This window comes from Schistocerca cancellata, unplaced genomic scaffold, assembly GCF_023864275.1.
Source record: "Schistocerca cancellata isolate TAMUIC-IGC-003103 unplaced genomic scaffold, iqSchCanc2.1 HiC_scaffold_1147, whole genome shotgun sequence".
In the NCBI taxonomy this organism is placed as follows: domain Eukaryota; kingdom Metazoa; phylum Arthropoda; class Insecta; order Orthoptera; family Acrididae; genus Schistocerca; species Schistocerca cancellata.
The window spans coordinates 3,343,335-3,370,313 of record NW_026047146.1 but is presented as its reverse complement, the minus strand read 5'-3'; positions in this window follow the sequence as shown (position 1 = coordinate 3,370,313).

Below are 26,979 nucleotides of genomic sequence, written 5' to 3'. Positions count from 1 at the left end.
ATTGGCTCAGTGTGAACTGTTTGTACAACTAACCTACACAGCCTATACCTCCACCTCCGCCCGCATCTCGTGGTCGTGCGGTAGCGTTCTCGCTTCCCACGCCCGGGTTCCCGGGTTCGATTCCCGGCGGGGTCAGGGATTTTCTCTGCCTCGTGATGGCTGGGTGTTGTGTGCTGTCCTTAGGTTAGTTAGGTTTAAGTAGTTCTAAGTTCTAGGGGACTGATGACCATAGATGTTAAGTCCCATAGTGCTCAGAGCCATTTGAACCATTTTTGAACCTCCACCTCCACTATACTAAGAACTTCCCATCTGAAGCTTAAAGTTGGGCACCTCTTCAAGGGACCCACGCCCCCCTGGTAAGAGGCGGCGCACGTCCTGGATGGGAGGATCTTAATTGTGGTTCCTCTCTTTTGAGCCCAACCCGACGGATACCTATGGTAGATCGGGGAAAACCACCGTTCAGGTCGTGTTGTCGGCGGGGCCGGGAGGTGCTTGCACCTGATGTACTCTACTAGGAGCCTTGTAGGCTCAACACAAACCGTTAGCGTCATTACCTTATTACTTTTACTACGAGTACTCTTTCATTAGCAACTTTGAGCCAAGCACAAAATCAGTTACCTCTCTATTGTACATCGTAAATAGTTTAGTAGGCTAGACATGGAGGTCTTAGTTTTAGTTTCTAGCTTTAACGTACCCTAATCTCTTCTAGTTAAGGTAGTTTTTAGGATAGTAGATGTTAAAGGCATGGTGAGCAACGGCCAGCGTCTTGAGGTTCATTCCAAGACCCGGACCGCCGCCCACAACCAGGTGACGGGCAATATTATACCTATAACTTCTCTATTTAGTTCTCTTCCTTCCTTCTTTCTAAATATTTAATTTCGTTTTGTTTATTAATATCTTACTTGATTTTGTATTAGTTATACGTTTTTCTAATGCTGCACAAAAAAAAAAAGATATCAAATGGATCCCAAAGGAAAATCCTGTCGTTTCCATAGAAACGTTACTCGATTTAGAAGGAAACGTCATTGAACCCATAGCATTTCATAGCGACGCAATTTCTGTGTTAATTCAGCAATGTGAGGGAGCGATAAATGCAGTAAAGAAGGAATAGCGCATCGGAAAGGACATACTCGTATCCCAAAAGAAAATTCTGTCGTTTAAATAGAAACGTTCCTCGATTTAGAAGGAGAATTCCTATAACCAATAGTATTTCATAGCGACGCAATTTCTGTGTTAATTCGTCAATGTGGGGGAGCGAGAGATGCAGTAAAGAAGGATTAGTGCATCGAAAGGGAGATACTCGTATCCCAAAAAAAATCCTGTCTTTTCCATGGAAACGTTCCTCAATTTTGAAGGAGAATTCCTATAACCCATAGTATTTCATAGCGACGCAATTTCTGTGTTATTTCGTCAATGTGAGTGAGCGAGAGATGCAGTAAAGAAGGAATAGTGCATCGGAAAGGAGATACTCGTATCCCTAAAGAAAATCCTGTCGTTTCCATAGAAACGTTCCTCGATTTAGAAGGAGAATTCGTGTAACCCATAGTATTTCAAAGCAACGCAATATCTGTGTTAATTCGTCAATGTGGGGGAGCAGAGATGCAGTAAAGAAGGAATAGTGCATCGGAACGGAGATACTCGTATCGCAAAAGAAAATCCTGTCGTTTCCATAGAAACGTTCCTCGATTTAGAAGGAGAATTCCTATAACCCATAGTATTTCAAAGCGACGCAATTTGTGTGTTAATTCGTCAATGTGAGGGAGCGAGAGATGCAGTAAAGAAGGAATAGTGCATCGGAAAGGAGATACTCGTATCGCAAAAGAAAATCCTGTTGTTTCCATAGAAACGTTCCTCGATTTAGAAGGAGAATTCCTATAACCCATAGTATGTCATAGCGACGCAATTTCTGTGTAATTCGTCAATGTGAAGGGAACGAGAGATGCAGTAATGAAGGAACAGTGCATCGGAAAGGAGATACTCGTATCGCAAACGAAAATCCTGTCGTTTCCATAGAAATGTTCCTCGATTTAGAAGGAGAAAGCCTATAATCCATAGTATTTCATAGCGACGCATTTTCTGCGTTAATTCGTCAATGGGAGGGAGCGAGGGATGCAGTAAAGAAGGGATAGTGCATCGGAAAGGAGATACTCGTATCCATAAGAAAATCCTGTCGTTTCCATAGAAACGTTCCTCGATTTAGAAGGAGAATTCCTATAACACATAGTATTTCATAGCGACGCCACTTCTGTGTTAATTCGTCAATGTGTGGGAGTGAGAGATGCAATAAAGAAGGAATAGTGCAACGGAAAGGAGATACTCGTATCCCAAAAGAAAATTCTGTCGTTTCCATAGAAACGTTCCTCGATTTAGAAGGAGAATCCCTATAATCCATAGTATTTCATAGCGACGCAATTTCTGTGTTAATTCGTCAATGGGAGGGAGCGAGAGATGCAGTAAAGAAGAGATAGTGCATCGGAAAGGAGATACTCGTATCCCAAAAGAAAATCCTTTCGTTTCCATAGAAACGTTACTCGAATAAGATGGAGACGTTATTGAACCCATAGTATTTCATAGCGACCAAATTTCTGTGTTAATTCGCCAATGTGAGAGAGCGAGAGACGCAGTAAAGAAGGAAGATTGTTTCGGAAAGGAGATACTCGTATCCCAAAGGAAAAACCTGTCGTTTCCATAGAAACGTTACTCGATTTAGAAGGAGAAGTCATTGAACCCATAGCATTTCATAGCGACGCAATTTCTGTGTTAATTCGGCAATGTGTGGGAGCGATAAATGCAGTAAAGAAGGAATAGTGCATCGGAAAGGACATACTCGTATCCCAAAAGAAAATTGTGTCGTTTAAATAGTAACGTACCTCGATTTAGAAGGAGAATTTCTATAACCAATAGTATTTCATAGCGACGCAATTTCTGTGTTAATTCGTCAATGTGAGGGAGCGAGAGATGCAGTAAAGAAGGAATAGTGCATCGGAAGGGTGATACTCGTATCCCAAAAAAAATCCTGTCTTTTCCATGGAAACGTTCCTCAATTTTGAAGGAGAATTCCTATAACCCATAGTATTTCATAGCGACGCAATTTCTGTGTTAATTCGTCAATGTGAGTGAGCGAGAGATGCAGTAAAGAAGGAATAGTGCATCGGAAAGGAGATACTCGTATCCCAAAAGAAAATCCTGTCGTTTCCATAGAAACGTTCCTCGATTTAGAAGGAGAATTCGTGTAACCCATAGTATTTCAAAGCAACGCAATATCTGTGTTAATTCGTCAATGTGGGGGAGCGAGAGATGCAGTAAAGAAGGAATAGTGCATCGGAACGGAGATACTCGTATCGCAAAAGAAAATACTGTCGTTTCCATAGAAACGTTCCTCGATTTAGAAGGAGAATTCCTATAACCCATAGTATTTCAAAGCGACGCAATTTGTGTGTTAATTCGTCAATGTGAGGGAGCGAGAGATGCAGTAAAGAAGGAATAGTGCATCGGAAAGGAGATACTCGTATCGCAAAAGAAAATCCTGTTGTTTCCATAGAAACGTCCCTCGATTTAGAAGGAGAATTCCTATAACCCATAGTATGTCATAGCGACGCAATTTCTGTGTAATTCGTCAATGTGAAGGGAACGAGAGATGCAGTAATGAAGGAACAGTGCATCGGAAAGGAGATACTCGTATCGCAAACGAAAATCCTGTCGTTTCCATAGAAATGTTCCTCGATTTAGAAGGAGAAAGCCTATAATCCATAGTATTTCATAGCGACGCATTTTCTGCGTTAATTCGTCAATGGGAGGGAGCGAGGGATGCAGTAAAGAAGGGATAGTGCATCGGAAAGGAGATACTCGTATCCATAAGAAAATCCTGTCGTTTCCATAGAAACGTTCCTCGATTTAGAAGGAGAATTCCTATAACACATAGTATTTCATAGCGACGCCACTTCTGTGTTAATTCGTCAATGTGTGGGAGTGAGAGATGCAATAAAGAAGGAATAGTGCAACGGAAAGGAGATACTCGTATCCCAAAAGAAAATTCTGTCGTTTCCATAGAAACGTTCCTCGATTTAGAAGGAGAATCCCTATAATCCATAGTATTTCATAGCGACGCAATTTCTGTGTTAATTCGTCAATGGGAGGGAGCGAGAGATGCAGTAAAGAAGGGATAGTGCATCGGAAAGGAGATACTCGTATCCCAAAAGAAAATCCTTTCGTTTCCATAGAAACGTTACTCGAATAAGATGGAGACGTTATTGAACCCATAGTATTTCATAGCGACGCAATTTCTGTGTTAATTCGCCAATGTGAGAGAGCGAGAGACGCAGTAAAGAAGGAATATTGTTTCGGAAAGGAGATACTCGTATCCCAAAGGTAAATCCTGTCGTTTCCATAGAAACGTTACTCGATTTAGAAGGAGAAGTCATTGAACCCATAGCATTTCATAGCGACGCAATTTCTGTGTTAATTCGGCAATGTGTGGGAGCGATAAATGCAGTAAAGAAGGAATAGTGCATCGGAAAGGACATACTCGTATCCCAAAAGAAAATTGTGTCATTTAAATAGAAACGTACCTCGATTTAGAAGGAGAATTTCTATAACCAATAGTATTTCATAGCGACGCAATTTCTGTGTTAATTCGTCAATGTGAGGGAGCGAGAGATGCAGTAAAGAAGGAATAGTGCATCAGAAGGGAGATACTCGTATCCCAAAAAAAATCCTGTCTTTTCCATGGAAACGTTCCTCAATTTTGAAGGAGAATTCCTATAACACATAGTATTTCATAGCGACGCAATTTCTGTGTTAATTCGTCAATGTGAGTGAGCGAGAGATGCAGTAAAGAAGGAATAGTGCATCGGAAAGGAGATACTCGTATCCCAAAAGGAAATCCTGTCGTTTCCATAGAAACGTTCCTCGATTTAGAAGGAGAATTCGTGTAACCCATAGTATTTCAAAGCAACGCAATATCTGTGTTAATTCGTCAATGTGAGGGAGCGAGAGATGCAGTAAAGAAGGAATAGTGCATCGGAACGGAGATACTCGTATCGCAAACGAAAATCCCGTCGTTTCCATAGAAATGTTCCTCGATTTAGAAGGAGAATGCCTATAATCCATAGTATTTCATAGCGACGCAATTTATGTGTTAATTCGTCAATGTGAAGGGAACGAGGGATGCAGTAATGAAGGAATAGTGCATCGGAAAGGAGATACTCGTATCCCAAAAGAAAATCCTGTCGTTTCCATAGAAACGTTCCTCGATGTAGAAGGAGAATCCCTATAACATATAGTATTTCATAGCGACGCAATTTCTGTGTTAATTCGTCAATGTGAGGGAGCGAGAGATGCAGTAAAAAGGAATAGTGCGTGGGAAAGGAATTACTCGTATCCCAAAGGAAAATTCTGTCGTTTCCATAGAAACATTCCTCGATTTAGAAGGAGAATTCCTATAACCCATAGTATTTCATAGCGACGCAATTTCTGTGTTAATTCGCCAATGTGAGAGAGCGAGAGATGCAGTAAAGAAGGGATAGTGCATCGGAAAGGAGATACTCGTATCCCAAAAGGAAATCCTTTCGTTTCCATAGAAACGTTACTCGATTTAGATGGAGACGTCATTGAACACATAGTATTTCATGGCGACGCAATTTCTGTGTTAATTCGTCAATGGGAGGGAGCGAGAGATGCAGTAAAGAAGGGATAGTGCATCGGAAAGGAGATACTCGTATCCCAAAAGGAAATCCTTTCGTTTCCATAGAAACGTTACTCGATTTAGATGGAGACGTCATTGAACCCATAGTATTTCATGGCGACGCAATTTCTGTGTTAATTCGCCAATGTGAGAGAGCGAGAGACGCAGTAAAGAAGGAATAGTGATTCGGAAAGGAGATACTCGTATCCCAAAGGAAAATCCTGTCGTTTCCATAGAAATGTTCCTCGATTTAGAAGGAGAATTCCTATAACCCATAGTATTTCAAAGCGACGCAATTTCTGTGTTAATTCGTCAATGTGAGGGAGCGAGAGATGCAGTAAAGAAGGAATAGTGCATCGGAAAGGAGATACTCGTATCGCAAAAGAAAATCCTGTTGTATCCATAGAAACGTTCCTCGATTTAGAAGGAGAATTCCTATAACCCATAGTATTTCATAGCGACGCAATTTCTGTGTAATTCGTCAATGTGAAGGAAACGAGGGATGCAGTAATGAAGGAATAGTGCATCGGAAAGGAGATACTCGTATCCCAAAAGAAAATCCTGTCGTTTCCATAGAAACGTTCCTCGATGTAGAAGGAGAACCCCTATAACATATAGTATTTCATAGCGACGCAATTTCTGTGTTAATTCGTCAATGTGAGGGAGCGAGAGATGCAGTAAAAAGGAATAGTGCATGGGAAAGGAATTACTCGTATCCCAAAGGAAAATTCTGTCGTTTCCATAGAAACATTCCTCGATTTAAAAGGAGAAATCCATTAACACGTAGTATTTCATAGCGACGCAATTTATGTGTTAATTCGTCAATGGGAGGGAGCGAGAGATGCAGTAAACATGGAATAGTGCATCGGAAAAGAGATACGCGTATTTAAAAAGAAAATCCTTTCTTTTTTATAGAAACGTTACTCGATTTAGAAGGAGACGTCATTGAACCCATAGCATTTCATAGCGACGCAATTTCTGTGTTAATCCGTCAATGTGAGGGAGCGAGAGATGCAGTAAAGAAGGAATAGTGCATCGGAAAGGAGATACTCGTATCCCAAAAGAAAATGCTATCATTTCCATAGAAACGTTCCTCGTTATAGAAGGAGAATTTCTATAACACATAGTATTTCATAGCGACGCAATTTCTGTGTTAATTCGTCAATGTGAGGGAGGGAGAGATGCAGTAAAGAAGAAATAGTGCATCGGAAGGGAGATACACGTATCCCAAAATTAAATCCTGTCGTTTCCATGGAAACGTTCCTTAATTTAGAAGGAGAATTCCTATAACCTATAGAATTTCATAGCGACGCAATTTCTGTGTAAATTCGTCAATGTGAGGGAGCGAGAGATGCAGTAAAGAAGGAATAGCGCATCGGAAGGGAGATACTCGTATCCCAAAGAAAATCCTGTCGCTTATATTGAAACGTTCCTCAATTTAGATGGAGAATTCCTATAACCCATAGTATTTCATAGCGACGCAATTTCTGTGTTAATTCGTCAATGTGAGGGAGCGAGAGATGCAGTAAAGAAGGAATAGTGCATCGGAAAGGAGATACTCGTATCCCAAAGGAAAAACCTGCCGTTTCCATAGAAACGTTCCTCGATTTAGAATGAGAATCCTTGTAACCCATAGTATATCATAGCGACGCCATTTCTGTGTTAATTCGTCAATGTGAGGGAGTGAGAGATGCAATAAAGAAGGAATAGTGCTTCGGAAAGGAGATACTCGTATCCCAAAAGGAAATCCTTTCGTGTCCATAGAAACGTTCCTCGATTTAGAAGGAGAATTCTTATAACCCATAGTATTTCAAAGCGACGCAATTTCTGTGTTAATTCGTCAATGTGAGGGAGCGAGAGATGCAGTAAAGCAGGAATAGTGCATCGGAAAGGAGATACTCGTATCCCAAAAGAAAATCCTGTCGTTTCCATAGAAAGGTTCCTCGGTTTAGAAGGAGAATTCCTATAGCTCACAGAATTTCATAGCGACACAATTTCTGTGTTAATTCATCAATGTGAGGGAGCGATAGATGCAGTAAAGAAGGAATAGTGCATCGGAAAGGAGACACTCGTATCCCAAAAGAAAATACTGTCGTTTCCATAGAAACATTCCTCGATTTAGAAGGAGAATTCCTATAACCCGTAGTATTTCATAGCGACGCAATTTATGTGTTAATTCGTCAATGGGAGGGAGCGAGAGATGCAAAAAAGAAGGAATAGTGCATCGGAAAGGAGATACTCGTATCCCAAAAGAAAATCCTATCATTTCCATAGAGACGTTCCTCGTTTTAGAAGGAGAATTTCTATAACACGTAGTATTTCATAGCGACGCAATTTCTGTGTTAATTCGTCAATGTGAGGGAGCGAGAGATGCATTAAAGAAGAAATAGTGCTTCGGAAAGGAGATACTCGTATCCCAAAAGAAAATTCTATCATTTCCATAGAAACGTTCCTCGTTTTAGAAGGAGAATTTCTATAACACATAGTATTTCATAGCGTTGCAATTTCTGTGTTAATTCGTCAATGTGAGGGAGCGATAGATGCAGTAAAGAAGGAATAGTGCATCGGAAAGGAGATACTCGTATCCCAAAAGAAAATCCTGTCGTTTCCATAGAAACATTCCTCGATTTAGAAGGAGAATTCCTATAACCCGTAGTATTTCATAGCGACTCAATTTATGTGTTAATTCGTCAATGGGAGGGAGCGAGAGATGCAAAAAAGAAGGAATAGTGCATCGGAAAGGAGATACTCCTATCCAAAAAGAAAATCCTTTCGTTTCCAAAGAAACGTTACTCGATTTAGAAGGTGACGTCATTGTACCCATAGTATTCCATAGCGACGCAATTTCAGTGTTAATTCGTCAATGTGAGGTAGCGAGAGATGCAGTAAAGAAGGAATAGTGCTTCGGAAAGGAGATACTCGTATCCCAAAGGAAAATCCTGTCGTTTCCATAGAAACGTTACTCGATTTAGAGGGAGACGTCATTGAACACATAGCATTTCATAGCGACGCAATTTCTGAGTTAATTGCTCAATGTGAGAGAGCGAGAGATGCAGTAAAGAAGGAATAGTGCATCGGAAAGGAGATACTCGTATACCAAAAGAAAATTCTTCCTTTTCCATAGAAACGTTCCTCGATTTAGAAGGAGAATTTCTATAACGCATAGTATTTCATAGCGACGCAATTTCTGTGTTAATTCGCCAATGTGAGTGAGCGAGAGATGCAGTAAAGAAGGAATAGTGCATCGGAAAGGAGAAACTCGTATCGCAAAAGAAAATCCAGTCGTTTCCATAGAAACGTTCCTCGATTTAGAAGGATAATTCCTATAACCCATAGTATTTCAAAGCGACGCAATTTATGTGCTAATTCTGCAATGTGAGGGAGCGAGAGATGCAGTAAAGCAGGAATAGTGCATCGGAAAGGAGATACTCGTATCCCAAAAGAAAATCCTCTCGTTTCCATAGAAGCGTTCCTCGGTTTAGAAGGAGAATTCCTATAGCTCACGGAATTTCATAGCGACGCAATTTCTGTGTTAATTCATCAATGTGAGGGAGCGATAGATGCAGTAAAGAAGGAATAGTGCTTCGGAAAGGAGATACTCGTATCCCAAAAGAAAATCATGTCGTTTCCATAGAAACGTTCCTCGATGTAGAAGGAGAATCCCTATAATATATAGTATTTCATAGCGACGCAATGTCTGTGATAATTCGTCAATGTGAGGGAGCGAGAGATGCAGTAAAGAGGAATAGTGCATGGGAAAGGAGATACTCGTACCCCAAAGGAAAATTCTGTCGTTTCCATTGAAACATTCCTCGATTTAAAAGGAGAAATCCAATAACACGTAGTATTTCATAGCGACGCAATTTATGTGTTAATTCGTCAATGGGAGGGAGCGAGAGATGCAGTAAAGATGGAACAGTGCATCGGAAAAGAGATACGCGTATCTCAAAAGAAAATCCTTTCTTTTTTATAGAAACGTTACTCGATTTAGAAGAAGACGTCATTGAACCCATAGCATTTCATAGCGACGCAATTTCTGTGTTGATTCGTCAATGTGAGTGAGCGAGAGATGCAGTAAAGAAGGAATAGTGCATCGGAAAGGAGATACTCGTATCCCAAAAGAAAATTCTATCATTTCCATAGAAACGTTCCTCGATTTAGAAGGAGAATTCCTATAACCCATAGTAATTGAAAGCGACGCAATTTCTGTGTTAATTCGTCGATGTGAGGGGCGAGAGATGCAGTAAAGAAGGAATAGTGCTTCGGAAAGGAGATACTCGTATCCCAAAAGAAAATCCTGTCGTTTCCATAGAAACGTTCCTCGATTTAGAAGGAGAATTCCTATAACCCATAGTATTTCAAAGCGACGTTATTTCTGCGTTAATTCGTCAATGTGAGGGAGCGAGAGATGCAGTAAAGAAGGAATAGTGCATCGGAAAGGAGATACTCGTATCCAAAAAGAAAATCCTGTCGTTTCCATAGAAACGTTCCTCGATTTAGAAGGAGAATTCCTATAACACATAGTATTTCATAGCGACGCCATTTCTGTGTTAATTCGTCAATGTGAGGGAGTGAGAGATGCAATAAAGAAGGAATAGTGCAACGGAAAGGAGATACTCGTATCCCAAAAGAAATTTCTGTCGTTTCCATAGAAACGTTCCTCGATTTAGAAGGAGAGTTCCTATAGCCCATAGTATTTTATAGCGACGCATTTTCTGTGTTAATTCGTCAATGTGATGGGGCGAGAGATGCAGTAAGGAAGGAATAGTGCATGGGAAAGTAGATACTCGTATCCCAAAAGAAAATCCTGTAGTTTCCATAGAAACGTTCCTCGATATAGAAGGAGAATTCCTATAGCCCACAGTATTTCATAGCGACGCAATTTCTGTGTTAATTCGTCAATGTGAGGGAGCGATGGATGCAATAAAGAAGGAATAGTGCATCGGAAAGGAGGAGATACCCGTATCCCAAAAGAAAATCCTGTAGTTTCCATTGAAACATTCCTCGATTTAGAAGGAGAATTCCTATAACCCATAGTATTTCATAGCGACGCAAGTTATGTGTTAATTCGTCAATGGGAGGGAGCGAGAGATGCAGTAAAGAAGGAATAGTGCATCGGAAAGGAGATACTCGTATCCCAAAAGGAAATCCTTTCATTTCCATAGAAACGTTACTCGATTTAGATGGAGACGTCATTGAACCCATAGTATTTCATAGCGACGCATTTTCTGTGTTAATTCGCCAATGTGAGAGAGCGAGAGACGCAGTAAAGATAGTGATTCGGAAAGGAGATACTCGTATCCCAAAGGAAAATCCTGTCATTTCCATAGAAACGTTCGTCGATTTAGAAGGAGAATTCCTATAACCAATAGTATTTCAAAGCGACGCAATGTCTGTGTTAATTCGTCAATGTGAGGGAGCGAGAGATGCAGTAAAGAAGGAATAGTACATCGGAAAGGAGATACTCCTATCGCAAAAGAAAATCCTGTTGTATCCATAGAAACGTTCCTCGATTTAGAAGGAGAATTCCTATAACCCATAGTATTTCATAGCGACGCTATTTCTGTGTAATTCGTCAATGTGAAGGGAACGAGAGATGCAGTAATGAAGGAATAGTGCATCGGAAATGAGATACTCGTATCCCAAAAGAAAATCCTGTCGTTTCCATAGAAACGTTCCTCGATGTAGAAGGAGAATCCCTATAACATATAGTATTTCATAGCGACGCAATTTCTGTGTTAAATCGTCAATGTGAGGGAGCGAGAGATGCAGTAAAAAGGAATAGTGCATGGGAAAGGAATTACTCGTATCCCAAAGGAAAATTCTGTCGTTTCCATAGAAACATTCGTCGATTTAAAAGGAGAAATCCATTAACACGTAGTATTTCATAGCGACGCAATTTATGTGTTAATTCGTCAATGGGAGGGAGCGAGAGATGCAGTAAACATGGAATAGTGCATCGGAAAAGAGATACGCGTATTTAAAAAGAAAATCCTTTCTTTTTTATAGAAACGTTACTCGATTTAGAAGGAGACGTCATTGAACCCATAGCATTTCATAGCGACGCAATTTCTGTGTTAATCCGTCAATGTGAGGGAGCGAGAGATGCAGTAAAGAAGGAATAGTGCATCGGAAAGGAGATACTCGTATCCCAAAAAAAGTCCTGTCGTTTCCATAGAAACATTCCTCGATTTAGAAGGAGAATTCCTATAACACGTAGTATATCATAGCGACGCAATTTATGTGTTAATTCGTCAATGGGAGGGAGCGAGAGATGCAAAAAACAAGGAATAGTGCATCGGAAAGGAGATACTCGTATCCCAAAAGAAAATCCTGTCGTTACCATAGAAACGTTCCTCGATGTAGAAGGAGAATCCCTATAACATATAGTATTTCATAGCGACGCAATTTCTGTGTTAATTCGTCAATGTGAGGGAGCGAGAGATGCAGTAAAGAAGAAATAGTGCTTCGGAAAGGAGATACTCGTATCCCAAAAGAAAATTCTATCATTTCCATAGAAACGTTCCTCGTTTTAGAAGGAGAATTTCTATAACACATAGTATTTCATAGCGACGCAATTTCTGTGTTAATTCGTCAATGTGAGGGAGCGAGAGATGCAGCAAAGAAGAAATAGTGCATTGGAAGGGAGATACACGTATCCCAAAATTAAATCTTGTCGTTTCCATGGAAACGTTCCTTAATTTAGAAGGAGAATTCCTATAACCCATAGAATTTCATAGCGACGCAATTTCTGTGTTAATTCGTCAATGTGAGGGAGCGAGAGATGCAGTAAAGAAGGAATAGTGCATCGGAAAGGAGATACTCGTATCCCAAAGGAAAAACCTGCCGTTTCCATAGAAACGTTCCTCAATTTAGAATGAGAATCATTGTAACCCATAGTATTTCATAGCAACGCCATTTCTGTGTTAATTCGTCAATGTGAGGGAGTGAGAGATGCAATAAAGAAGGAATAGTGCATCGGAAAGGAGATACTCGTATCCCAAAAGGAAATCCTGTCGTGTCCATAGAAACGTTCCTCGATTTAGAAGGAGAATTCTTATAACCGATACTATTTCAAAGCGACGCAATTTCTGTGTTAATTCGTCAATGTGAGGGAGCGAGAGATGCAGTAAAGCAGGAATAGTGCATCGGAAAGGAGATACTCGTATCCCAAAAGAAAATCCTGTCGTTTCCATAGAAACGTTCCTCGATTTAGAAAGAGAATCCTTGTAACCCATAGTATTTCATAGCGACGACATTTCTGTGTTAATTCGTCAATGTGAGGGAGTGAGAGATGCAGTAAAGATGGAATAGTGCATCGGAAAAGAGATACGCGTATCTCAAAAGAAAATCCTTTCTTCTTTATAGAAACGTTACTCGATTTAGAAGGAGACGTCATTGAACCCATAGCATTTCATAGCGACGCAATTTCTGTGTTAATTCATGAATGTGAGGGAGCGTGAGATGCAGTATAGAAGGAATAGTGCATCAGAAAGGAGATACTCGTATCCCATAAGAAAATTCTATCATTTCCATAGAAACGTTCCTCGATTTAGAAGGAGAATTTCTATAACACATAGTGTTTCATAGCGACGCCATTTCTGTGTTAATTCGTCAATGGGAGGGAGCGAGAGATGCAAAAAAGAAGGAATAGTGCATCGGAAAGGAGATACTCGTATCCCAAAAGAAAATCCTTTCGTTTCCATAGAAACGTTACTCGATTTAGAAGGGGACGTCATTGAACACATAGTATTCCATAGCGACGCAATTTCTGTGTTAATTCTCAATGTGAGGGAGCGACAGATGCAGTAAAGAAGGAATAGTGCTTCGGAAAGGAGATACTCGTATCCCAAAGGAAAATCCTGTCGTTTCCATAGAAACGTTACTCGATTTAGAGGGAGACGTCATTGAACCCATAGCATTTAATAGCGATGCAATTTCTGAGTTAATTAGTCAATGTGAGAGAGCGAGAGATGCAGTAAAGAAGGAATAGTGCATCGGAAAGGAGATACTCGTATACCAAAAGAAAATTCTTCCTTTTATATAGAAAAGTTCCTCGATTTAGAAGGAGAATTTCTATAACGCATAGTATTTCATAGCGCCGCAATATCTGTGTTAATTCGTCAATGTGAGGGAGCGAGAGATGCAGTAAAGAAGAAATAGTGCATCGGAGGGGAGATACACGTACCCACAAAAAAATCCTGTTGTTTCCATGGAAACGTTCCTCAATTTAGAAGGAGAATTCCTATAACCCATAGTATTTCATAGCGACGCAATTTCTGTGTTAATTCGTCAATGTGACGGAGCGAGAGATGCAGTACAGAAGCAATAGTGCATCGGAAAGGAGATACTCGTATCCCAAAAGACAATCCTGTGGTTTCCATAGAATTGTTACTCGATTTAGAAGGAGAATTCCTATAACCCATAGTATTTCATAGCGACGCCACTTCTGTTTTAATTCGTCAATGTGCGGAGCCAAAGATGCAATTATGAAGGAATAGTGCATCGGAAAGGAGGAGATACTCGTATCCCAAAGGAGAATCCTGTCGTTTCCATAGAATTGTTACTCGATTTAGAAGGAGAACTCCTATAACACCTGGTATTTCATAGCGACGCAATTTCTGTGTTAATTCGTCAGTGTGAGAGAGCGAGAGTTGCAGTAAAGATGGAATAGTACATCGGAAAGGAGATAATCGTATCCCAAAAGAAAATCCTGTCGTTTCCATTGAAACGTTCCTCGATTTAGAAGGAGAAGTCATAGAACTCATAGTTTTTCATAGCAACGCAATTTCTGCATCAATTAGTCACTGTGAGTGAGCGAGAGATGCAGTAAAGAAGGAATAGTGCATCGGAAAGGAGATACTCATATCCCAAAAGAAAATCCGGTCGTTTCCATAGAAACGTTCCTCGATTTAGAACGAGAATTCCTATAGCTCACAGAATTTCATAGCGACGCAATATCTGTGTTAATTCAGCAATGTGAGGGAGCGATAGATGCAGTAAAGAAGGAATAGTGCTTCGGAAAGGAGATACTCGTATCCCAAAGGAAAATCCTGTCGTTTCCATAGAAACGTTACTCGATTTAGAAGGGGACGTCATTGAACACATAGTATTCCATAGCGACGCAATTTCTGTGTTAATTCGTCAATGTGAGGGAGCGAGAGATGCAGTAAAGAAGGAATAGTGCTTCGGAAAGGAGATACTCGTATCCCAAAGGAAAATCCTGTCGTTTCCATAGAAACGTTACTCGATTTAGAGGGAGACGTCACTGAACCCATAAAATTTCATAGCGACGCAATTTCTGACTTAATTGGTCAATGTGAGAGAGCGAGAGATGCAGTAAAGTAGGAATAGTGCTTCAGAAAGGAGATACTCGTATCCCAAAGGAAAATCCTTTCGTTTCCATAGAAACGTTCCTCGATTTAGAAGGAGAATCCTTGTAACCCATAGTATTTCATAGCGACGCCATTTCTGTGTTAATTCGTCAATGTGAGGGAGTGAGAGATGCAATAAAGACGGAATAGTGCATCGGAAAGAAGATACTCGTATCCCAAAAGAAAATCCTGTCGTGTCCATAGAAACGTCCCTCTAATTAGAAGGAGAATTCTTATAACCCGTAGTATTTCAAAGCGACGCAATTTCTGTGTTAATTCGTCAATGTGAGGGAGCGAGAGATGCAGTAAAGCAGGAATTGTGCATCGGAAAGGAGATACTCGTATCCCAAAAGAAAATCCTGTCGTTTCCATAGAAACGTTCCTCGATTTAGAAGGAGAATTCCTATAACCCATAGTATTTCATAGCTACGCCATTTATGTGTTAATTCGTCAATGTGAGGGAGTGAGAGATGCAATAAAGAAGGAATAGTGCATCGGAAAGGAGATACTCGTATCCAAAAAGAAAATCCTGTCGTTTCCATAGAAACGTTCCTCGATTTAAAAGGAGAATTCCTATAGCTCACAGAATTTCATAGCGACGCAATTTCTGTGATAATTCCTCAATGTGAGGGAGCGACAGGTGCAGTAAAGAAGGAATAGTGCATCGGAAAGGAGATACTCGTATCCCAAAAGAAAATCCTGTCGTTTCCATAGAAACGTTCCTCGTTTTAGAAGAAGAACTCCAATAACCCATAGTATTTCATAGCGACCCAATTTCTGTGTTAATTCGTCAATGTGAGGGAGCGCCAGATGCAGTAGAGAAGGAATAGTGCATCGGAAAGGAGATACTCGTATCCCAAAAGAAAATCATGATGTTTCCATAGAAACGTTCCTCGATTTAGAAGAAGAATTCCTATAACCCATAGTATTTCATAGCGACGCAATTTCTGAGTTAATTCGTCAATGTGAAGGAGCGAGAGATGCAGTAAAGAAAGAATAGTGCATCGGAAAGGAGATACTCGTATCCCAAAAGAAAATCCTTTCGTTTCCATAGAAACGTTCCTTGATTTAGAAGGAGAATTCCTGTAACCCATACTATTTCAAAGCGACGCAATTTCTGTGTTATTTCGTCACTGTGAGGGAGCGAGAGATTCAGTAAAGAAGGAATAGTGCGTCGGAATGGAGATACTCGTATCGCAAAAGAAAATCTTGTCGTTTCCATAGAAACGTACCTTGATTTAGAAGGAGAATTCCTATAACACATAGTATTTCACAGATACTTAATTTCTGTGTTAATTCGTCAATGTGAAGGGAACGAGAGTTGCAGTAATGAAGGAATAGTGCATCGGAAAGGAGATACTCGTATCCCAAAAGAAAATCCTGTCGTTTCCATAGAAACGTTCCTCGATGTAGAAGGAGAATCCCTGTAACATATAGTATTTCATAGCCACGCAATTTCTGTGTTAATTCGTCAATGAGAGGGAGCGAGAGATGCAGTAAAGAAGGAATAGTGCATGGGAAAGGAGATACTCGTATCCCAAAGGAAAATCCTGTCCTTTCCATAGAAACATTCCTCAATTTAAAAGGAGAAATCCTAAAACACGTAGTATTTCATAGCGACGCAATTTATGTGTTAATTCGTCAATGGGAGGGAGGGAGAGATGCAGTACAGATGGAATAGTCCATCGGAAAAGAGATACGCGTATCTCAAAAGAAAATCCTTTTTTTTTTTTATAGAAACGTTGCACGATTTAGAACGAGACGTCATTGAACCCATAGCATTTCATAGCGTCGCAATTTCTGTTTTAATTCGTCAATGTGAGGGAGCGAGAGATGCAGTAAAGAAGGAATAGTGCATCGGAAAGGAGATACTCGTATCCCAAAAGAAAATTCTATCATTTCCATAGAAACGTTCCTCGATTTAGAAGGAGTATTTCTATAACCCATAGTATTTCATTGCGACGCAATTTCTGTGTTAATTCGTCAATGTGAGGGAGCGAGAGATGCAGTAAAGAATAAATATTGCATCGGAAGGGAGATACACGTATCCCAAAATTAAATCCTGTCGTTTCCATGGAAACGTTCCTCAATTTAGAAGGAGAATTTCTATAACCCATAGAATTTCATAGCGACGCAATTTCTGTGTTAATTCGTCAATGTGAGGGAGCGAGAGATGCAGTAAAGAAGGAATTGTTCATCGGAAGGGAGATACTCGTATCCCAAAAAGAATCCTGTCGTTTATATGGAAACGTTCCTCAATTTAGATGGAGAATTCCTATAACCCATAGTATTTCATAGCGACGCAATTTCTGTGTTAATTCATCAATGTGAGGGAGCGAGAGATGCAGTAAAGAAGGAATAGTGCATCGGAAAGGAGATACTCGTATCCCAAAGGAAAATCCTGTCGTTTCCATAGAAACGTTCCTCGATTTAGAAGGAGAATCCTTGTAACCCATAGTATTTCATAGCGACGCCATTTCTGTGTAAATTCGTCAATGTGAGGGGGTGAGAGATGCAATAAAGAAGGAATAGTGCATCGGAAAGGAGATACTCGTATCCCAAAAGAAAATCCTGTCGTGTCCATAGAAACGTTCCTCGATTTAGAAGGAGAATTCTTATAACCCATAGTATTTCAAAGCGACCCAATTAATGTGTTAATTCGTCAATGTGAGGGAGCGAGAAATGCAGTAAAGCAGGAATAGTGCATCGGAAAGGAGATTTTCGTATCCCAAAAGAAAATCCTGTCGTTTCCATAGAAACGTTCCTCGATTTAGAAGGAGAATTCCTATATCCCATAGTATTTCATTGCGACGCAATTTCTGTCTTAAAACGTCAATGTGAGGTAGCGAGAGTTGCAGTAAAGAAGGAATAGTGCATCGGAAAAGTAGATCCTCGTATCCCAAAAGAAAATCGTGTCGTTTCCATAGACGCGTTCCTCGATTTAGAAGGAGAATTCCTATAACCCATAGTATTTCATAGCGACGCCATTTATGTGTTAATTCGTCAATGTAAGGGAGTGAGAGATGCAATAAAGAAGAAATAGTGAATCGGAAAGGAGATACTCGTATCCAAAAAGAAAATCCTGTCGTTTCCATAGAAACGTTCCGCGATTTAGAAGGAGACTTCCTATAGCTCACAGAATTTCATAGCGACACAATTTCTGTGATAATTCATCAATGTGAGGGAGCGATAGATGCAGTAAAGAAGGAATAGTGCATCGGAAAGGAGATACTCGTATCCCAAAAGAAAATCCTGTCGTTTCCATAGAAACAAGCTTCGATTTAGAAGGAGAATTCCTATAAACCGTAGTATTTCATAGCGACGCAATTTCTGTGTTAATTAGTCAATGTGAGGGAGCGAGAGATTCAGTAAAGAAGGAATAGTGCATCGGGTAGGAGATACTCGTATCCCAAAGGAAAATCCTCTCGTTTCCATAGAAACGTTACTCGATTTAGAGGGAGACGTCATTGAACCCATAGCATTTCATAGCGACGAAATTTCTGAGTTAATTCGTCAATGTGAGGGAGCGAGAGATGCAGTAAAGAAGGAATAGTGCATCGGAAAGGAGATACTCGTATACGAAATGAAAATTCTTCCTTTTCCATAGAAACGTTCCTCGATTTAGAAGGAGAATTCCTATAACACATAGTATTTCATTGCGACGCAATTTCTGTCTTAATACGTCAATGTGAGGTAGCGAGAGATGCAGTAAAGAAGGAATAGTGCATCGGAAAGGAGATCCTCGTATTCCAAAAGAAAATCCTGTCGTTTCCATAGAAACGTTACTCAATTTAGAAGGAGAATTCCTATAACCCATAGTATTTCATAGCGACGCAATTTCTGTGTTAATTCGTCAATGTGAAGGAGCGAGAGATGCAGTAAAGAAAGAATTGTGCATCGGAAAGGAGATACTCGTATCCCAAAAGAAAATCCTGTCGTTTCCATAGAAACGTTCCTCGATTTAGAAGGAGAATACCTGTAACCCATAGTATTTCAAGGCGACGCAATTTCTGTGTTATTTCGTCAGTGTGAGGGAGCGAGAAATTCAGTAAAGAAGGAATAGTGCGTCGGAAAGGAGATACTCGTATCGCAAAAGAAAATCCTGTCGTTTCTATAGAAACATACCTTGATTTAGAAGGAGAATTCCTATAACACATAGTATTTCACAGAGACTCAATTTCTGTGTTAATTCGTCAATGTGAAGGGAACGAGAGATGCAGTAATGAAGGAATAGTGCATCGGAAAGGAGATACTCGTATCCCAAAAGAAAATCCTGTCGTTTCCATAGAAACGTTCCTCGATGTAGAAGGAGAATCCCTATAACGTATAGTATTTCATAGCGACGCAATTTCTGTGTTAATTCGTCAATGTGAGGGAGCGAGAGATGCAGTAAAGAAGGAATAGTGCATGGGAAAGGAGATACTCGTATCCCAAAGGAAAATCCTGTCATTTCCATAGAAACATTCCTCGATTTAAAAGGAGAAATTCTATAACACGTAGTATTTCATAGCGACGCAATTTATGTGTTAATTCGTCAATGGGAGGGAGCGAGAGATGCAGTAAAGATGGAATAGTACATCGGAAAATAGATACGCGTATCTCAAAAGAAATTCCTTTCTTTTTTATAGAAACGTTACTCGATTGACCCCATAGCATTTCATAGCGACGCAATTTCTGATTTAATTCGTCAGTGTGATGGAGCGAGAGATGCAGTAAAGAAGGAATAGTGCATCGGAAAGGAGATACTCGTATCCCAAAAGAAAATTCTATCATTTCCATAGAAACGTTCCTCGATTTAGAAGGAGAATTTCTGTAACCCATAGTATTTCATAGCGACGCAATTTCTGTGTTACTTCGTCAATGTGAGGGAGCGAGAGATGCAGTAAAGAAGAAATAGTGCATCGGAAGGGAGATACACGTATTCCAAAATTAAATCCTGTCGTTTCCATGGAAACGTTCCTCAATTTAGAAGGAGAATTCCTATAACCCATAGAATTTCATGGCGACGCAATTTCTGTGTTAATTCGTCAATGTGCTGGAGCGAGAGATGCAGTAAAGAAGGAATAGTGCATCGGAAGGGAGATACTCGTATCCCAAAAAAAATCCTGTCGTTTATATGGAAACGTTCCTCAATTTAGATGGAGAATTCCTATAACCCATAGTATTTCATAGCGACGCAATTTCTGTGTTAATTCGTCAATGTGAGGGAGCGAGAGATGCAGTAAAGAAGGAATAGTGCATCGGAAAGGAGATACTCGTATCCCAAAGGAAAATCCTGTCGTTTCCATAGAAACGTTCGTCGATTTAGAAGGAGAATCCTTGTAACCCATAGTATATCATAGCGACGCCATTTCTGTGTTAATTCGTCAATGCGAGGGAGTGAGAGATGCAATAAAGAAGGAATAGTGCATCGGAAAGGAGATACTCGTATCCCAAAAGAAATTCCTGTCGTGTCCATAGAAACGTTCCTCGATTTAGAAGGAGAATTCTTATAACCCGTAGTATTTCAAAGCGACGCAATTTCTGTGTTAATTCGTCAATGTGAGGGAGCGAGAGATGCAGTAAAGCAGGAATAGTGCATCGGAAAGGAAATACTCGTATCCCAAAAGAAAATCCTGTCGTTTCCATAGAAACGTTCCTCGATTTAGAAGGAGAAGTCCTATAACCCATAGTATTTCATTGCGACGCAATTTCTGTCTTAATACGTCAATGTGAGGTAACGAGAGATGCAGTAAAGAAGGAATAGTGCATCGGAAAGGAGATCCTCGTATCCCAAAAGAAAATCCTGTCGTTTCCATAGAAACGTTCCTCGATTTAGAAGGAGAATTCCTATAACCCATAGTATTTCATAGCTACGCCATTTATGTGTTAATTCGTCGATGTGAGGGAGTGAGAGATGCAATAAAGAAGGAATAGTGCATCGGAAAGGAGATACTCGTATCCAAAAAGAAAATCCTGTCGTTTCCATAGAAACGTTCCTCGATTTAGAAGGAGAATTCCTATAGCTCACAGAATTTCATAGCGACGCAATTTCTGTGATAATTCATCAATGTGAGGGAGCGATAGATGCAGTAAAGAAGGAATAGTGCATCGGAAAGGAGATACTCGTATCCCAAAAGAAAATCCTGTCGTTTCCATAGAAACGTTCCTCGATTTAGAAGGAGAATTCCTGTAACCCATAGTATTTCAAAGCGACGCAATTTCTGTGTTATTTCGTCAGTGTGAGGGAGCGAGATATTCAGTAAAGAAGGAATAGTGCGTCGGAAAGGAGATACTCGTATCGCAAAAGAAAATCCTGTCGTTTCCATAGAAACGTACCTTGATTTAGATGGAGAATTCCTATAACACATAGTATTTCACAGAGACTCAATTTCTGTGATAATTCATCAATGTGAGGGAGCGATAGATGCAGTAAAGAGGGAATAGTGCATCGGAAAGGAGATACTCGTATCCCAAAAGAAAATCCTGTCCTTTCCATAGAAACATTCCTCGATTTGAAAGGAGAAATCCTATAACACGTAGTATTTCATAGCGACGCAATTTATGTGTTAATTCGTCAATGGGAGGGAGAGAGAGATGCAGTAAAGATGGAAGAGTCCATCGGAAATGAGATACGCGTATCTCAAAAGAAAATCCTTTTTTTATTATAGAAACGTTACTCGATTTAGAAGGAGACGTCATTGAACCCATAGCATTTCATAGCGACGCAATTTCTGTTTTAATTCGTCAATGTGAGGGAGCGAGAGTTGCAGTAAAGAAGAAATAGTGCATCGGAAAGGAGATCCCCGTATCCCAAAAGAAAATCCTGTCGTTTCCATAGAAACGTTCCTCGATTTAGAAGGAGAATTACTATAACCCATAGTATTTCATAGCGACGCAATTTCTGTGTTAATTCGTCAATGTGAGGAAGCGCCAGATGCAGTAGAGAAGGAATAGTGCATCGGAAAGGAGATACTCGTATCCCAAAAGATAATCCTGTTGTTCCAAAGAAAAGTTCCTCGATTTAGAAGGAGAATTAACATATAACCCATAGTATTTCATAGCGACGCAATTTCTGTGTTAATTCGTCAATGTGAAGGAGCGAGAGATGCAGTAAAGAAAGAATAGTGCATCGGAAAGGAGATACTCGTATCCCAAAAGAAAATCCTGTCGTTTCCATAGAAACGTTCCTCGATTTAGAAGGAGAATTCCTGTAACCCATAGTATTTCAAAGCGACGCAATTTCTGTGTTATTTCGTCAGTGTGAGGGAGCGAGAGATTCAGTAAAGAAGGAATAGTGCGTCGGAAAGGAGATACTCGTATCGCAAAAAAAAATCCTGTCGTTTCCATAGAAACGTACCTTGATTTAGATGGAGAATTCCTATAACACATAGTATTTCACAGAGACTCAATTTCTGTGTTAATTCGTCAATGTGAAGGGAACGAGAGATGCAGTAATGAAGGAATAGTGCATCGGAAAGGAGATACTCGTATCCCAAAAGAAAATCCTGTCGTTTCCATAGAAACGTTCCTCGATGTAGAAGGAGAATCCCTATAACATATAGTATTTCATAGCGACGCAATTTCTGTGTTAATTCGTCAATGTGAGGGAGAGAGAGATGCAGTAAAAAGGAATAGTGCATGGGAAAGGAGATACTCGTATCCCAAAGGAAAATCCTGTCGTTTCCATAGAAACATTCATCAATTTAAAAGGAGAAATCCTATAACACGTAGTATTTCATAGCGACGCAATTTATGTGTTAATTCGTCAATGGGCGGGAGCGAGAGATGCAGTAAAGATGGAATAGTCCATCGGAAAATAGATACGCGTATCTCAAAAGAAAATCCTTTCTTTTTTATAGAAACGTTACCCGATTTAGAAGGAGACGTCATTGAACCCATAGCATTTCATAGCGACGCAATTTCTGTTTTAATTCGTCAGTGTGAGGGAGCGAGAGATGCAGTAAAGAAGGAATAGTGCATCGGAAAGGAGATCCTCGTATCCCAAAAGAAAATTCTATCATTTCCATAGAAACGTTCCTCGATTTAGAAGGAGAATTTCTGTCACCCATAGTATTTCATAGCGATGCCATTTCTGTGTTAATTCGTCAAAGTGAGGGAGTGAGAGATGCAATAAAGAAGGAATAGTGCATCGGAAAGGAGATACTCGTATCCCAAAAGAAAATCCTGTCGTGTCCATAGAAACGTTCCTCGATTTAGAAGGAGAATTCTTATAACCCATAGTATTTCAAAGCGACGCAATTTCTGTGTTAATTCGTCAATGTGAGGGAGCGAGAGATGCAGTAAAGCAGGAATAGTGCATCGGAAAGGAGATACTCGTATCCCAAAAGAAAATCCTGTCGTTTCCATAGAAACGATCCTCGATTTAGAAGGAGAATTCCTATAACCCATAGTATTTCATTGCGACGCAATTTCTGTCTTCATACGTCAATGTGAGGTAACGAGAGATGCAGTAAAGAAGGAATAGTGCATCGGAAAGGAGATCCTCGTATCCCAAAAGAAAATCCTGTCGTTTCCATAGAAACGTTCCTCGATTTAGAAGGAGAATTCCTATAGCTCACAGAATTTCATAGCGACGCAATTTCTGTGATAATTCATCAATGTGAGGGAGCGATAGATGCAGTAAAGAAGGAATAGTGCATCGGAAAGGAGATACTCGTATCCCAAAAGAAAATCCTGTCGTTTCCATAGAAACGTTCCTCGATTTAGAAGGAGAATTCCTATAACCCATAGTATTTCATAGCGACGCAATTTCTGTGTTAACTCTCAATGTGAAGGAGCGAGAGATGCAGTAAAGAAAGAATAGTGCATCGGAAAGGAGACACTCGTATCCCAAAAGAAAATCCTGTCGTTTCCATAGAAACGTTCCTCGATTTAGAAGGAGAATTCCTGTAACCCATAGTATTTCAAAGCGACGAAACTTCTGTGTTATTTCGTCAGTGTGAGGGAGCGAGAGATTCAGTAAAGAAGGAATAGTGCGTCGGAAAGGAGATACTCGTATCGCAAAACAAAATCCTGTTGTTCCAAAGAAAAGTTCCTCGATTTAGAAGGAGAATTCCTATAACCCATAGTATTTCATAGCGACGCAATTTCTGTGTTAATTCGTCAATGTGAAGGAGCGAGAGATGCAGTAAAGAAAGAATAGTGCATCGGAAAGGAGATACTCGTATCCCAAAAGAAAATCCTGTCGTTTCCATAGAAACGTTCCTCGATTTAGAAGGAGAATTCCTGTAACCCATAGTATTTCAAAGCGACGCAATTTCTGTGTTATTTCTTCAGTGTGAGGGAGCGAGAGATTCAGTAAAGAAGGAATAGTGCGTCGGAAAGGAGATACTCGTATCGCAAAAGAAAATCCTGTCGTTTCCATAGAAACGTACCTTGATTTAGAAGGAGAATTGCTATAACACATAGTATTTCACAGAGACTCAATTTCTGTGTTAATTCGTCAATGTGAAGGGAACGAGAGATGCAGTAGAGAAGGAATAGTGCATCGGAAAGGAGATACTCGTATCCCAAAAGAAAATCCTGTCGTTTCCATAGAAACGTTCCTCGATATAGAAGGAGAATCCCTATAACATATAGTACTTCATAGCGATACAATTTCTGTGTTACTTCGTCAATGTGAGGGCGCGAGAGATGCAGTAAAGAAGAAATAGTGCATCGGAAGGGAGATACACGTATCCCAAAATTAAATCCTGTCGTTGCCATGGAAACGTTCCTCAATTTAGAAGGAGAATTCCTATAACACATAGAATTTCATAGCGACGCAATTTCTGTGTTAATTCGTCAATGTGCTGGAGCGAGAGATGCAGTAAAGAAGGAATAGTGCATCGGAAGGGAGATACTCGTATCCCAAAAAAAATTTTGTCGTTTATATGGAAACGTTCCTGAATTTAGATGGAGAATTCCTATAACCCATTGTATTTCATAGCGACGCAATTTCTGTGTTAATTCGTCAATGTGAGGGAGCGAGAGATGCAGTAAAGAAGGAATAGTGCATCGGAAAGGAGATACTCGTATCCCAAAGGAAAATCCTGTCGTTTCCATAGAAACGTTCGTCGATTTAGAAGGAGAATCCTTGTAACCCATAGTATTTCATAGCGACGCCATTTCTGTGTTAATTCGTCAATGTGAGGGAGTGAGAGATGCAATAAAGAAGGAGTAGTGCATCGGAAAGGAGATACTCGTATCCCAAAAGAAAATCCTGTCGTTTCCATAGAAACGTTCTTTGATTTAGAAGGAGAATTCCTATAACCCATAGTATTTCATTGCGACGCAATTTCTGTCTTAATACGTCAATGTGAGGTAACGAGAGATGCAGTAAAGAAGGAATAGTGCATCGGAAAGGAGATCCTCGTGTCCCAAAAGAAAATCCTGTCGTTTCCATAGAAACGTTCCTCGATTTAGAAGGAGAATTCCTATAACCCATAGTATTTCATAGCTACGCCATTTATGTGTTAATTCGTCGATGTGAGGGAGTGAGAGATGCAATAAAGAAGGAATAGTGCATCGGAAAGGAGATACTCGTATCCAAAAAGAAAATCCTGTCGTTTCCATAGAAACGTTCCTCGATTTAGAAGGAGAATTCCTATAGCTCACAGAATTTCATAGCGACGCAATTTCTGTGATAATTCATCAATGTGAGGGAGCGATAGATGCAGTAAAGAAGGAATAGTGCATCGGAAAGGAGATACTCGTATCCCAAAAGAAAATCCTGTCGTTTCCATAGAAACGTTCCTAGATATAGAAGGAGAATTCCTATAACCCATAGTATTTCATAGCGACGCAATTTCTGTGTTAATTCGTCAATGTGAGGGAGCGCCAGATGCAGTAGAGAAGGAATAGTGCATCGGAAAGGAGATACTCGTATCCCAAAAGAAAATCCAGTTGTTTCGATAGAAACGTTCCTCGATTTAGAAGAAGAATTCCTATAACCCATAGTATTTCATAGCGACGCAATTTCTGTGTTAATTCGTCAATGTGAAGGAGCGAGAGATGCAGTAAAGAAAGAATAGTGCATCGGAAAGGAGATACTCGTATCTCAAAAGAAAATCCTGTCGTTTCCATAGAAACGTTCCTCGATTTAGAAGGAGAATTCCTGTAACCCATAGTATTTCAAAGCGACGAAACTTCTGTGTTATTTCGTCAGTGTGAGGGAGCGAGAGATTCAGTAAAGAAGGAATAGTGCGTCGGAAAGGAGATACTCGTATCGCAAAAGAAAATCCTGTCGTTTCCGTAGAAACGTACCTTGATTTAGAAGGAGAATTCCTATAACACATAGTATTTCACAGATACTCAATTTCTGTGTTAATTCGTCAATGTGAAGGGAACGAGAGATGCAGTAATGAAGGAATAGTGCATCGGAAAGGAGATACTCGTATCCCAAAAGAAAATCCTGTCGTTTCCATAGAAACGTTCCTCGATGTAGAAGGAGAATCCCTATAACATATAGTATTTCATAGCCACGCAATTTCTGTGTTAATTCGTCAATGTGAGGGAGCGAGAGATGCATTAAAGAAGGAATAGTGCATGGGAAAGGAGATACTCGTATCCCAAAGGAAAATCCTGTCCTTTCCATAGAAACATTCCTCGATTTAAAAGGAGAAATCCTATAACACGTAGTATTTCATAGCGACGCAATTTATGTGTTAATTCGTCAATGGGAGGGAGGGAGAGATGCAGTAAAGATGGAATAGTCCATCGGAAAAGAGATACGCGTATCCCAAAAGAAAATTCTATCATTTCCATAGAAACGTTCCTCGATTTAGAAGGAGAATTTCTATAACCCATAGTATTTCATAGCGACGCAATTTCTGTGTTAATTCGTCAATGTGAGGGAGCGAGAGATGCAGTAAAGCAGAAATAGTGCATCGGAAGGGAGATACACTTATCCCAAAATTAAATCCTGTGGTTTCCATGGAA